General features: G+C 51.5%; 1 protein-coding gene across 7 annotated transcripts in view; it reads right to left on the bottom strand.

Annotated features, from left to right (window-relative positions):
• The window catches only part of ADCY6 (adenylate cyclase 6), a 33454-nt gene extending 29665 nt beyond the window's left edge, over window positions 1-3789 (bottom strand). For 3 of the 7 annotated variants that reach the window (XM_055125898.1, XM_055125903.1, XM_055125905.1), the window contains exon 1: window positions 2871-2957. The gene's annotated coding sequence lies outside the window, so the exon portion shown is untranslated. The other 4 variants (XM_055125899.1, XM_055125901.1, XM_055125900.1 and 1 more) reach the window with 4 other exon arrangements.
• Between the last annotated feature and the right edge of the window lie 10715 nt (window positions 3790-14504).

The following is a 14504-nucleotide window of genomic DNA, read 5'->3' as shown; positions in this document are numbered from 1 at the left end:
TTCCAGGGTCCCCCTTATCAGTGCGCAGTCCCTAACCACTCTTTGAAAATAGCAACCCCCTTTCCTGGAGCTATCTTTCCCTGTCTTCCCAGCTTTAGGTTTTATTTTTCTCCATTCTTCTTATCAACGATGGCTGTTCTATGTATTTTTACTACTTGTTCATCCTCTGGCTCTTATAACAGGAATGTCAACTTTATGCAGATAAGCACTCGGGCCCCTTCTCTTCAATACACCCCGGTACCACCTGTAGGATCAAAAATGTCCATGTGTGAGAGGACAAGCAGACGGCCTGGCGCACTAATGCTCCGAACCACTGTCTGGGCTTTCAGCTGTTCAAGGTCTTCTCATTTGCCTGCTTTTACCCGATCTGCACCAAAATCCAATCAAACTGTTTTGAGGCCATGAAGGGCATAGGCCAGATTTGACAAGAGAGAAAGGAAAAAGAACCAAGCCCACAGGAGAAAAAAGAGGGAAAATAAAAGAACCAGTTTCTATGGCTGGCCTAAGTTACAGAAATCCTGAATAACCCAATCAGCCAAGCACTGAGCCTTGGGAGAAGGCGGATGTGGAGCTTGGGGACGGGCGAGGGCTGGGGGTGTCATGCTCTGTGACAAATACTCAGCATCTGCTCAACTGTGCCAGCTAAGGAGAAAGATGGGAGCACGGCCATGGCGAGTGCCTGTGTCTCCACCAGCGCCGTATCTGGGCTCCCAGAGGAACTCCTGGTCCTTGAACCTGCAGCACTGGCAGAAGTGACATTTGTACTCACTAGAGGACAAAAGAGAGCAACCCCGAGCTGCGGCCACAGGACCAGCTGCTCCGCCAAGCCGTCTGCTCACGCAGACACCAGGGATCTGCCAAGTAGAAAGAAAACAAGTAGAACCCCCCCTGGATGGCTCAGCCAAGCCCTCTCAGTGCCCCTGCCCCGTTAGCCCCAGAACACCACCAACAGCACCATCTGGAGGGGCTGATCAGAAATCCAAGACTTTTTGTGGTGCTGGCATTTGGAAAAGGTCACTCCACAAAGCCTGGCTCTTCAAAATACTCATTAGGAGCATGATCTCTGGAGTGAGACCAGGTTTCAAACCTTAATGTGATTATTTGCTAGCTGCAAGGCCTGGACAAGTTACCGAGCCAGCCCATGTCAGTTTCTTTATCACAGTGGGACCCTAACGGCTGAGAGGAAGGAATAGTGTCCATCACAAAATACACGGTTCATAATTAGTTCTTCTTTGAACCCAAAACTCCACCAGTGTCCCAGAGATGGAGAAATGAAAGTCAGTGCACAAGAGCACACATCTCACAGCCAGTCAAGCAGACGCCAGTCCTATCAAGGCCAGGCCCTGGGCTGTCAAGGCCCAGAGCTGCGAGAGACAGAGGCCAGGGTAAGCAGGCTCCCCCACCCCCGTGACACTCTGCTGCTTCCCTCTCCCACTTGTCAGTCCCTTGGCCTGTTCCTACAACCTGCCCCACCCCAGGAAACCAGACCTCTATCCCAAAGGGCCTATTTTGGTCATGTTCCCAGTCCTGCAGAAAGCAGATGTGAACATCTGGCTCAAACCCTACGGGGAAGGGGCAGGCACAGTCCCAAGGAATGGACGACCCTCTCAAGAACACAATGACCCCATGGGGAAGCTTCAGAACCAGCTGCCCAGCTGCAGCCTGGACACCCCAACTCATGCACTTCAGGCCCGTCTCCAAGAACGTCCACCCATGGCAAGCTGGTACGGCAAATCCCAGGAAAGGCCCTGCTCAAACCCATAAAACCTTCCCTATGGGGTTCCACCAACCCTCCTGTCCAGGAAGCCCCGGAATCACAGACCACCTCCTCCGCCCAGACACGGGCTCGGGGCTGCCTTCACTCCTCTGCCCAGGTCCTTCTGGCTCACAGCTCCACCACTGCTGCCTCGAGGCCCCTGCCTGTCCCTTCAGCAGCGACTCAGAGCCAGTGCCTCCCAGACCTCAAGTCCCTCCCTAACCCCAATCCTCCTGGCAAGGCCCAGCCCAGGGATGGCTCTGCTGCTGCAGCTCCCAAACCCTCGCCCTGGCCGCCTGCCTCGCCACCATCCTGTCCCCTGGGCCCCTCGGCCCCTGCCCTCCTTGGCAGAGGAGGCTCTCTGGGAGTTTCATGACTTCAGAGAGTTCGTGGCAGAAGCACTGCCCAGGCAGGGCCCTTGGGGGCCAGCAGCGGCACCCGGGCCCAGGGCCTCAAGTCGGGCCTTTCCAGATGCAGGGGAGCCTCCTCAGGGTCAGAGGCTGGAGGTGCGGCCCCGCCCTCTCCTCGCCCCACCGGGTCTTCCTCAGTCTGCAGAGGGCTCCCACCTCGGGCTACCACCGAGCCCCCACCGGGTTCCTCCAACCCTCTGGCATACTCCGGCCAGCTCGGAGGCCTGGGAAAGGGTCCCCGCGACCGGTTCCACCTCCGGCTTTCTAGTCGATGCTGAGAGCCGGTTTGGAATCAAGTCCGCTCCCCCAGAACCCCGGCCCACCCAGCACTGGCTCCGCCCCGCCTTCCCAGCCCTCCCCGAGCCCTGGAGGGAGAAGCGAGGGGGCCTCCTGCGGGCCGAGGGGCTTAGTCCCAGGGCCGGGCTGCCCACACCCGTGCTCCCAGACGCTCGACCACACTCCGCGGCTCTACCCACAGTCGCCACGGCACAGGTCGGGGGCAGCGCCGCCCGCAGGCCGTGCTCGCTGCCCAGTGCCCCGAGAGCGGGTGGGACGCGGGGGCCCCCGACGCCCCGAAATTCCGCCCCGAGCTCCCTGGGTGCCCCCGACTCCCGGGCCCATCCCTCCCCGGCCAAACTCCTTCGGGCCCCCCCAAACTCTCTGCAGCCCCGCCGCGCCGCCGCCCACCGTGGGCTGGGTCTCACCTGCCGCGGCCCGGCGCCCCCGGCCGCCCCGAGCCCGCGGGCCCCGGCCCGCCCGCGGCCGCCGCCTGCTCCGGTGCCCGAGCCCGCGCCCCGCGCCGCCGCGCCTCGCCCCCTCGCGGTGTCCAGCGCAGCCGCCCTCTACCCCGGATCCAGAAGTCCCCTCCCCGCCCGCTCCCCGCCTTAAAGGCACAAGCGCCTTTTGTCTGCGCCCCCCGCCGCCGCCCCCGCGCCCCTCCGGGCCCGAGCGCCGACCCCCGGCTGCAGTCCCCCCGCCCCCCGCGCGCCCCCGCGCGCCGCCGCGCCCCACGCTCCCGACTTCGGGCGCACGACCCCAGACGGGGCGCGGGGGGCACGAGGGGAGGCCAGGGGGCCCCGAGCGCACCCACACACCCACCCGCGGGCAGCCGTCTGGCCTGGCGCGGCCGCAGGGGTCGGCTTCCTTCTGGCCTGGGTCCCACTCCCCAGCCCCCACCCTGCGTTCCCGCCCGGCCGGCCGCGGCCCGGCGCCCTCCCGCGGGAACCCGCTTAATCATTAATTAAGCTTCATTCCACAAGGCGCCAGGTGCGGGCGGCCCGCGCCCCGAGCCCGGAGGGACACTGAGGAAGGGCCCCTCCCCCTCCCGGGCCAGCGAGCTGACCGCCCTCCCCGCCGGTTACCCAAACGGTGCCCACCACCCCGTGCGGGTAAGGGGTGCAAGGTGGGGGGGTACTGCCGGGCACCTCCAGAGAGATTCTTTGGAACGCGGGGCTCTGCCGTGTCCTGCAGCAGCAGCCTAGGTACCTGCACGTGCGGAGTCAGGTGGAAGCTGCTTAACCCTTTGAGGCTTAGAGGGGGCTGGAGGAGCCGCCGGGAGGCCGCTCAGAGGGCTGGAACCGCAGCTTCGGGTCCTTCTCCCGCATAACGCAGCACTACTGGGAGTGGCCCTTGTGCCCCCAACCCCCACCCCACCCCACGGCGAGAGAGAGAGAGAGAGAGAGAGAGAGAGAGAGAGAGAGAGAGAGAGAGAGAGAGAGAGGCAGAGACAGAGACAGAGAGACCCTTGGGGAGGGAAGCCTTCTCTTGTTCTGCTCGCAGACCTGTAGCAGCCCCCACTTCCCCACCTAACTTTATCAAGTTACTCCTTCCTCAAACCTTTTATTTTTTTAATTGAATCACCGTGAGATACAAAGGCACGAAGTTGTTCATGATCGGGTTTCAGTCATACAGTGTTCCAACACCCTTCCCTTCACCAGTGTACATTTCCCACCACCAACGTGCCTAGTTTCCCTCTGGCCAGCGCCCCCCAGCACCCCCCCCCCCCCACACACACACACACCAGCCTGCCTCTGCTTCATTTCTCTCTTTTTCCTTTCAGTCACTGTGGTTCTCAGTACAGGTACTAAGAGGGTATCACTTGACCTTTCAGCATTCAGTTCTTGTTCACAGCATTGTCACAGTGGTCTCTTCTCTGTCCTAACTGCAGAGTTAGGACTCTTCTCCCCTTCCCTCTTTGTGGCAAGCTTCCTGCCAAGGACTAGTCCTGGCCCTCACTTCTACTCTCTCTGGGTATTATTATACTATTCAGACCCGGCATTCTTATCGTTCACGGCCCTATGCTTGTCCACATCATGTCCCCAGTGGGATTCGTGAGCCCAGGACAGAGTTTAGGGAGGAGAGGTAGGTTGGAGAAATCCATTTCTGTCACTTAATTGGCCTCTTAGAATTGCAAGCTATATACTCTATAAATCCCCAGACCTCTACAAATGTAGTTGAGACTTCCTGTCTGGTCTTTCTTATGTGATTTTAGAGAATCAGACAGAAAACTGCTGGTTAAAGGATTTGAAAATAGGAAATTGAAAACAAGAAAGGGCTATCTGTTCTGTCATGCGCGGTGGTGAATGCTGTGGCCTCGTGTAGTCTGACCTTTGGGAATTCCTGCTGCCTTCTCGTGCAGAGGGCCGGTGTCTCATCACTCTCAGAATTTCCATGTCAACCTGAGTCCAGTAGCTGACATTTACCTCTTTGAATAATGTGTTTATGAGCCATGTGGGGAAAATGCAAAAGACAATAGAGAAAAAATGTACGTGTATTATAAAATGTATGAGATTTTAGATTTTGAAATGGATGCCTTTGTTCCTTGTTTTCGTTTGAAATGAGAATTTTAAAATAGACGTGAGGGTCAGAGAGACGTCTCAGAGCACTGGAGCGTATGCTTCATGGGCAGGAGGCCCGGGTTCCCGCACGGTGCCCCAGACCAGAGGGAGCAGCAACATCTCCCCCCAGTGCCAAGTGAGCACTCAGCTGGGACAACCCAGTGACAAGGGGTGGGGCGGTGGGGGGGAAGCTGAATAAATGGAACAGGGATTGATCTCTGGCTCTTTACAGCGTGGAGTGGCCTGTGATCCTCTGTGTGACTGGAGGTCAGTCTAGCCTCTGGACTTCCTTTTCCATTTACTGCTGCCAGCACCTTTCTCTGATGTCCACCATTCACATCTTACACAAAGTATCAATTTCCAGTACTAGAAACTATTCAGACCTTAAAAATAGTTCCAGGGACTGGAGCAATAGCACAGGCGGTAGTGCATTTGCCTTGCACGCGGCCAACCTGGGTTCGATTCCCAGCATCCCCAAGCACCTCCAGGAGTGATTCCTGAGTAAAGAGCCGGGAGTAACCCCTGTGCATCGCTGGGTGTGACCCAAAAAGCTTAAAAAAAAAAAGTTCCAGATGGCACCATCTAAGCTCATTAAAGCCATGATACAGAAACGCACAAATAAAGCTCTCGGAAGAGAGCAACACAGAGTGCCATAGAAATGCCTCCAGACCTGGCAGCAGGCTGTTTCTTCGGTGGCACCTGGAGGGGGCGGGGGAGTTCCTGCCCCCGCCCTAACTGAGCCCAGGTAGCGGAATAACTACAGAACTCAACCGTAGCCATGCTTAGGGCTGCTCTCCACAGGCTCTGACAGCCTCATCCATGAGCAGATCTGCTGAAAAACCCAGAGTCACCATCCAGCTAAAAAAAAAAAAAAAAGAAAGAAAATTAAATTAACCTCAGCTGTATAACTGTATTTAAAATTTTAGAATTCTTGGAGCGCGTCGCCACATGACATTTTATATGTTGGTAATTTCTTATACAAGGGCTTACTGGCTCCAGCGTGAAATACAACAATCTCCTCACACTTTCCTCTAAGGAAATTTTTTGTGTCATTTTTAGCAGATTATTCATAACAGTCACTCTGTCACTGTAGCACTGTCATCCCATTATTCATCGATTTGCTCTAGTGGGCACCAGTAACGTCTCATTGTGAGACTTTTTGTTACTGTTTTTGGCATATCAAATACGCCATAGGGAGCTTGCCAGGCTCTGCTGTGCGGGCGGGATACTCTCGGTAGCTTGCTGGGCTCACCGAGAGGGATGGAGGAATTGAACCTGGGTCAGGAGCGAGCAAGGCAAACGCCCCACCCGCTGTACTATCGCTCCAGTTTATAACATTAGTAATACAGAATAAATTATTTAGGTCCTGCTTTGGGGGCAGGGTTTGGGGGTCGGGGTGGAAACATTCAAAATATGGTGGTGGGTAGGTGCAATGGGGTGGGATTGGTGTTGGAATATTAAATGTAATATTATCCTGAACAACTTTACAAAAATAAAATAAACCATTCCAGAGGCTGGAGCCATAGTACAGAGGATATGGTTCTTGCTTTACACATGGCCAACCTGGGTTTCATCCCCCATATATGGTCCCCTGAGCTTGCCAGGAGTGATCTCTGAGTATAGAGTCAGAGTAAGCCCTGAGCATCATTGCTTGTGCCAAAAAAAAATAATAATAATTTTCCATGGCCAGGTCCTGAGAGACAGACAGGGGTTAAGGCATTTTTTTTTTTTTTTGGAAGGGGTGAGTTAGGAGGGTCACACCCTGTGGTGCTCAGCGGTTACTCCTGGCTTTGCACTCAGGAATTACTCCTGGTGGTACTCAGGGGACCATATTAGATATTAGAAATCAAACACAGGTTGGCTGTGTGCAAGGCAAATACCTTCCCCCGGTGCTATCACTCTGGCCTCAAGGCACTTTCTTTGCCTTAGTCCATCCTGGTTCAATTCCAGCACCACAGATGGTACCCAAGCACTCACCATGAGTGATCCCTAAACAGTCAGGAGTAACCCCTGAGCCCCACCAGAAGTGGCCTAAAGGTTCCTGTTCCCCAAATATCAATTCCACTCCACTGCATAGCAGGGATGACAGATTAGGATGGGACACATGGGAAATACCCAACAACTGAATTTTTTTTCTTTTTTGAAAATTGCACAGTTTTTATTTGGAGGTTTTGAAGGGAAGGAGGGAGAGAAAGTGGGAGAGAGTGAAGAGCAACGTGCTCAAGAGAGAACCCAGGCTTCTCCAAGGGCAGAGAGAGCCCTACACACATCCCAACATTAGACAGGAAAGCATGAAAGTACACATCTCAAGAGGGGAGATGCAGGCCACACATGTGCTCGGGCACCACATGTGCTTGACCACCTGGGCATAGGCAGCACATGGGCTCGGGCAGCATCCTTGCCCAACTACTAAAGTTTTTCTTTTGTAGGCTATCAGAATAGGAAGGGGGCCCAGAGAATGTCTAGTTCGGTGGTATACGTTCAGTGTTCGAGTAGCAAGCACTTACACAGCGTTTACTGTGTGCTGAGTGTTCTCCCAAGTCCCACTCACTTTTTATTGTTGTTTTGTTTTTTGGGCCACACCCAGCCATGCTCAGGGGTTGCTTCCGGCTCTTTACTCAGGGGACATATGGGATGCTGGGGATTGAACTCCAGTGGTCCGCATGCAAGCCAAGCACTTTACCCAATGTACTATTTCTCCAGTCCCCCAAGCCTCACTCACTCAATCTTCAGAGCAACTTCACTAAGGACCTCACGTTGCAGATAAGAAGAATTGGAAGGCCCAGAAGCCCGGCACTGTCTCCAAGACTGGAGGGTAAATGAAAGACCCAAACTCTGCAATCTTGCTTCTGGCTTCAAAGTCCCTCGCTGTAGCCATTGTGCTCGCTGATTATGGAAAGTCAGCCCCTGAAAGGTGAACTGACACTCAGTGACAAATGGTCCCAGAACTCCCGCTGCTGACCGGGCCCATTGCTCTCTTGCGCCTTTCAGGATGGCCTAGAGGCCTTATGGCTCAGTCCTTTCCTGACATTTCTGCAGAAGCACATTCTGTGAGGGGGTATTCCTGCAGGGCCAGTTTTCCAAAAGGTCTTTAGGCTTTATCAATACCCCAGAAAGGCCTCTGAAAGAGGTCATCCACTGGTACGGGAACTCAAGGGAAACTACTCAGGAATGCAGATATTTTAAGAGCAGTACAATGTTCTCGCCCTTTTCTCCTTTGAAAAAGCAATCGTCTCCCAACCTTGCCCTCTGATGGGACTCACCAAAAGAAGTGTCCTTTGGGAGTACCACCCACCTAGGAGTATGTTTATCAGGGACTCTGTCCTCTCTAGCTGAGAAACTCATCTTAGTACTCCTGAACACAAAACTGAGGCAGAGGGTGTAGAGGGTTGGGGGAGACCTGGGGCCAGTGGGAGGAGGGATCCTGGATGCTGGTGGTGGGCGTGGCCTGGCAGCCCTGCAGGTATGAACCAGTAACAACAGTGGGTACTGTTGCAATCAACTCACTTGCAGGACCTGGTAATCCCCAGCTTGCTATAGTCATCTCCCCCTCCTTCATGCCCCGTCTCTCAACATGGCCAAGTTGGCTGCAGTTTTCTTTAGATTTGTATTTGTATCTGAGTTCTCCATTGACATCATTGACATTGCCAGACTGATCTTAGTCACATCAGCTCTCTGAAGTCATCTAGCCTATCTAAAGATGCTTATTGGTGAGTAGCTTGGTAGTTAACACGGAGTCTCTAAGAAAATTGTTCTCATCTGAGCTCCTAGAAAAAATGGTGTTCTTAGTAGAAATAATGAAATATTAAAATCACCAAATTCATAATTGTGTGCTAAGTCAGACTAATAGGGTCTAGATTTGTAGGAACCAGTTATATATATATATGTATGTATATGTATATATGTGTATACATACATATATGTGTATTTATATGTGTACATACATGTATGTATGTGTATGTGTGTGCATAAATATATACACACACATATATATTGGAAAATGCCCACGGGATGAAACTCGGCAGTAAAGTTCTTGCCAGACCTGTGGGAAGCCCTGAGTCCAGCCCCCAGCACTGCAAAAAGAAAAAGACAAAAACAAGGAAAGAGAATTGGGGGGAAAAGTGCTTAAAATTGGGGAAATTCTCTTTGTTTTTCCTTTGATCTCAACAGTTCCCAAGAAAAATGTCATGCAGTGGCTTGGAGGCTGTTCTCTCATTCTGGGCAACTCAGAGAAGGGAACAGCAAGTAAAATGTGGTTGTTGGTCATGTGGGGGAAAGATGATGCGGGCCAAATATAGACTAGAGACTGAACACAATGGCCACCCAACACCTTTATTGCAAACCACAACACCTAATCAGAGAGAGAGAACAAAAGGGAATACCCTGCCATAGTGGCAGTGTGGGGTGGGGGGAGATGGGACTGGGAAGGGGGGGTGGGATGTTGGGTTTACTGGTGGTGGAGAATGGGCACTGGTGAAGGGATGGGTTATCAAACTTTGTAAGGGAGAAACATGAGCACAAAAATGTATAAATCTGTAACTGTACCCTCACGTTGACTCACTAATTAAAAATAAACTATAAAAAAAAAAAAGAAAAAGAAAAATGTCATGCAGCAGCCAGCAGAGTCTAGTTTGAGAACCACTGCAACGAGTCAAGTGCTCAGAAGCGGCCTCTTTCCTGGGGAAGACAGAGCTGCTGTGGAGGATGGATAAACGTCACGCCAGGAACTAATTGGAAGAGCTTTTTGTTTGTTTTGGCTTTGTTTGTTTTCTGGGCCACACCTGGCGGCTCCCAGGGGTCACTCCTGTCTCTGCACTCAGGAATCTCTTGTAGTGCTTAGGGAACCATATAGGTCTGGGGATCAGCCTGGGCTGGCCACATGCAAGGCAAGCACCCGACCCACTGTACTGTCACTCCAGCCTTGATTAGAAGGTTTTAATCCTGACAGAGAAGAAAAAAGAAAGAAGAGGTAAATGGCTTGATCTGTTTCTAACTTAGTCTAAATGACCACGGTTATTCCAATATAGATCACAGACACAGTCTGTGTCAGTCTCTCAACATCTTATTTAAAAATGAGTGAAGGGAAAATCCTTACAAAGAGAATATATCATATGTAAATGTGAGTTCCACGTAGCCATTCACATATCTGGATAACTCTAGAAATAAACAATGTTGAAAAACTCCGAGCAGCATAACTAGTGGATTGCCCTGGGTTCTGAGGAAGCAGTCTAGTGATCCTCTCCATACTTCCTTTCATAAAGTATCACTGTATCACTGTCATCCTGTTGATCATCGATTTGTTCAAGTGGGCACCAGTAACGTCTCCATTTGTCCTAGCCCTGAGATTTTAGCAGCCTCTCTTTGCTCGTTCTTCCCAGCAGTGCCGCACTGAAGGCTCTTTCAGGGTCAGGGGAATGAGACCCGTCATTGTTACTGTATTTGGCATATCGGATATGCCACGGAGAGCTTGCCAGGCTCTGCCATTCATAAAGTAAGGACTTCTTTTATTTTTAAATTTATTTTGGGGTTTGGATCACACCAGGTGATACTTCGGGTTAATTCCTGGCTCTGTGCTTAAGAATTACTCCTGGTGGTAGTGGTGGGGCGGGGGTAATGGGATGCCAGGGACTGAGCCCCAAGCAAGGCAAACACCTCCCCTGCTCTACTATCACTCTGGACTCCTTTTAGTGCAAATTATTGCTCCCTAACTTTTCTGTCTTAAAGATCTGATCTCTGCACATTATGTTTTCTGAAAGTCGAAAGATGGTGAAGACACTCCACATCTGTTCAATTTAGCAAGTAGGCTCTGTCCTCTTTGCCACCTGAACACATGTGCTACCATGACCACCCCAGAGACTCTTGGCTCCCGAGGTCCAGGGTGGGATTAGGCTTTGGCCACTCTCTTTGCTCGTTCTTCCCAGCAGGCCCACAGCCACTGTCACTCGTGCAATGGAATGCCAGGTCGTGAGCTCCAGGGGGATGCATAGTTCCCCCCCCTTTCCTTAGCTTCCCTCCACGCGTGCATTTATTTATTCTTCCACCAAATATTTATTGACTGCATATTATGGCCACTGCTCTTTTTTTTTATTTATTTAATCAGGTTAAGGGAACTGAAGTAAGTAACTGAATTTAGCTGCCTGTGTCTCTATTCTCTTTTAACTTGCTCTCCAGCAGGAGGAGAAAAGGAATATATGAACAGATGAAAAAGGTAGTTGATGGTGATAGGAAATGATAACCATGAACAGCAAGAATGGAGAGAAAGTGCAGGACGGCCATTCCACATATACACAGTGGAATACTATACTGCCATTAGGAAAAGTGAAATCAGGAAATTTGCTTATAAGTGGATGGTCTTGGAGAGAATCATGCTTGGCGAAATGAGTCAAAGGGAGAGGGACTCACAGAATGATCACACATATTTGCAAGATGTAAAAAGCAGAGTGTGAGAATAATGTCCAAAGACAGTAGAAATGAGGACAAAGAGGTCTGGTCCATGATAGGGAGCTTGTCACAAGGGTGGGGGAGGGTACAATTAGGACAGAGAAGGGACCACAATGACAGTGATAGTTGAAAATGATCACTGGGTGGGGGCTGGAGCAATAGCACAGCGGTTAGGGGGTTTGCCTTGCACACGGTCAACCCGGATTCGATTCCCAGCATCCCATATGGTCCCCTGAGCACCGCCAGGAGTGATTCCTGAGTGCATGAGCCAGGAGTAACCCCTGTGCATCGTCAGGTGAGACCCAAAAAGAAAAAAAAAAGAAAATGATCACTGGGTGCTAAAAGGAAGTAAAGTGACATGCACATTTCCCTTTCAGCACACCACAATGCCTACAAAGAAAAAGAGGGAAAGAAGAAAAGTGTCAGCCATTGAGGCAGGCTGGGAGGGGTATGCGAGGTGACAAGAGGGAAATTTGGGGCATTGGTGATGGGAACTGCACATTGGTGAAGGGATGGGTGTTGAAATATTATATGACTGAAACTCAATCATGAGCAACTTTGTAACTGTGTATATCACAGTGTTTCAATTAAAAAGGTTTTTAAACTTTAAAAAAAGTGAATAGGGGAGAAGCCTAGGCTTGCTGCTAAGGGTTCTTCTGAGGAAGTAAAAAAAAAAAATTTTTTTAATAGAGGGATTTCATATCACCCCAGCGATGCTCAGGAATCACTCCTGGCGTGCTCAGAGGACCACTTGGGATGCCAAAGGTCGAACCCCTGTTGGCTGCGTGCAAGGCAAAGGCCCTACCTGCTATACTATCACCCCGGCCCCCAGGTAGTGAAATTTAAAGAGACGTGAATAACAAGCAATCAGCTAAGCAAACAATCTGGGGAAAGAGCATTCCAAACTGAGGGAGCAACTAATGTAAAAGGTTTCAGGCCACAGCAAGTTCACCACTCAAGAAAAGCACCAGAGATAAAGCACAGTGGATAAGGCACTTGCCTTGCACAGAGCCAGCCCTGCTTTGATTCCTCACACTGCATATCGCCACCAGGAGTGGTTCCTGAGCACAGAGGGTCTGGCCCTAAAATACATGCCTCAAAACATTTTTTTTTCTTTTTGGGTAATACTCAGCAATGCTCAAGGGTTACTCCTGACTCTATACTCAGGAATTATTCCTGGTGGTCTCCTGAGCAGACCATATGGGATGCTACAGATCGAACCCGGATTGGTTGTGTGCAAGACAAACACCCTACTCACTGTACTATCGCTCCAGCCCCTCAAAAACAGTTTTTAAAGAAGAGAGAAGGGGCAGAGAGATAGTACAGCAGGTGGAGGTTGCAGCCAGTGTGCAAGAGGAAGAAAGTACGGGATGTGGTCAGAGAGCTGGGTCGGGCCTAGTGTAACACGCCCAGGCCTGGGAAAGGAGTTTGAATTTCACTCCAAATGAGAAGCTTTGGAGGATGTTGGGTTCTGAAGTGGCATCGGTTCTCTCCTAGTAGGGGTGGGAGACTTTCCGAGCCGTGCACAGGAGGCTGGGGGCTCCTGCTGGGGATTCCTGGCCAGCCGGCACTGAGTTCAGTGTGGAGACTTGAGGCCTGTGTGCCGGGCACCTCCAGAGTCACCTGGGACATCAGGAACCTTGAGCTGCATCAGTGGTGGCCAGGATCACACCGAGAGGGCTGCATGCAGGGCACGTGCCTGAACTTCCATACACCTCTCAGCTCTCATTTATAGGGATTTCGTTTGGTTGGTTTTGGAGTGTTGTGGGGAGGGGGTAGGGTAAAGGGGTTTGGGCAACACCCAATGGTGCTCAAGCTTACTCTGTGGTTGAGTCACTCTCCACAGGTCTTGGGAGACTAGAATTGCTTGCACACAAGTCCCGTGCCTTAACCTTGTTCTATCTCTTTAGCCCTGATTTGTAGTTTTAAAAAATCATACTGAGGGGCTGGAGAGATAGCACAGCGGGTAGGGCGTTTGCCTTGCACGCGGCCGACCCGGGTTCAAATCCCAGCATCCCACATGGTCCCCTGAGCACGGCCAGGGGTAATTCCTGAGTGCAGAGCCAGGAGTAACCCCTGTGCATCGCCAGGTGTGACCCAAAAAAAGCAAAAAAAAAAAATCATAATGAGGTATCAAGAGATATAAGTGAAAATACACAGAAAGCTTTTTCAGGCTTAGGTAGAAAGAACAGCAACTTGGACCCGGATGATAGTAATAATGGTGTTGAGAAGTGGACGGACTCAGGAAGCGTCTGGCGCAGTAGAACCAAGTAATCTTGCCCGAATTCCTGTGCATAGTTTGTCCATATCAGATAGTTATAGACAACTGAAAAAATGCATATCAAGTCCCTGCTCCCTGCCAGGCGCTGTGAGTTACAGCAAACCCACCTCCTCCTTCCCTGCTGCCATGAGAAACTATCCCATGCCTGACCCATGTCCAGCGCCAAAGGCACACCCTTCCTCGCTCCCACCCTCCATTCTCAGAGCTGGGTGGATGATGGTGGGGACCGTGGGAGTGGGGGTGGAGGAGTAGTGTTTACAATTAGAATTGATGCCATAAAAAAAAAAAAAAGTCCAAAGTTCTCAGTTCTCCCAAGGTCCCAGAGCAAAAAGTCCAGAAGAGCTCGAAGCTGTCAGTGGGGTGAAGGTGCAGACAGGGCCATGAGAACCAGGGAAACCTGTCGGGGTCCACCTTACCCAGTCAGCGGTCTCTGAGGCCCCAGAGCCCAGACTACTCCACCTGCTGCCTCCAGGCTCCCTGAGTCGATTTATGAGTCTCTCTCTCTTTTTTTTCCTTTTTGGGTAACACCGGTGATGCTCAGGGGTCACTCCTGGCTCTGCACTCAGGATTTACCCCTAGCAGTGGTCAGGGGACCATAGGGATGCTGGGAATCAAACACCGGTCAGTGGCTGCGGCTGCGTGCCAGGCAAACGCCCTACCTGCTGTGCTATCACGCCAACTCTGATTTCTGAGTTTCTTGTGCCCTCTGGTGGCAGATTGCTGGCACTGTGGTCCAGAGTTAGAATCCAGAGTTTCATTTAATCGATCTACGTCCTCTT

Source organism: Sorex araneus, chromosome 2 (genome assembly GCF_027595985.1).
Source record: "Sorex araneus isolate mSorAra2 chromosome 2, mSorAra2.pri, whole genome shotgun sequence".
NCBI classification, from domain to species: Eukaryota; Metazoa; Chordata; class Mammalia; order Eulipotyphla; family Soricidae; genus Sorex; species Sorex araneus.
Note: the sequence above shows the minus strand (reverse complement) of the source record. Positions and strands in the feature narration are given on the sequence as shown.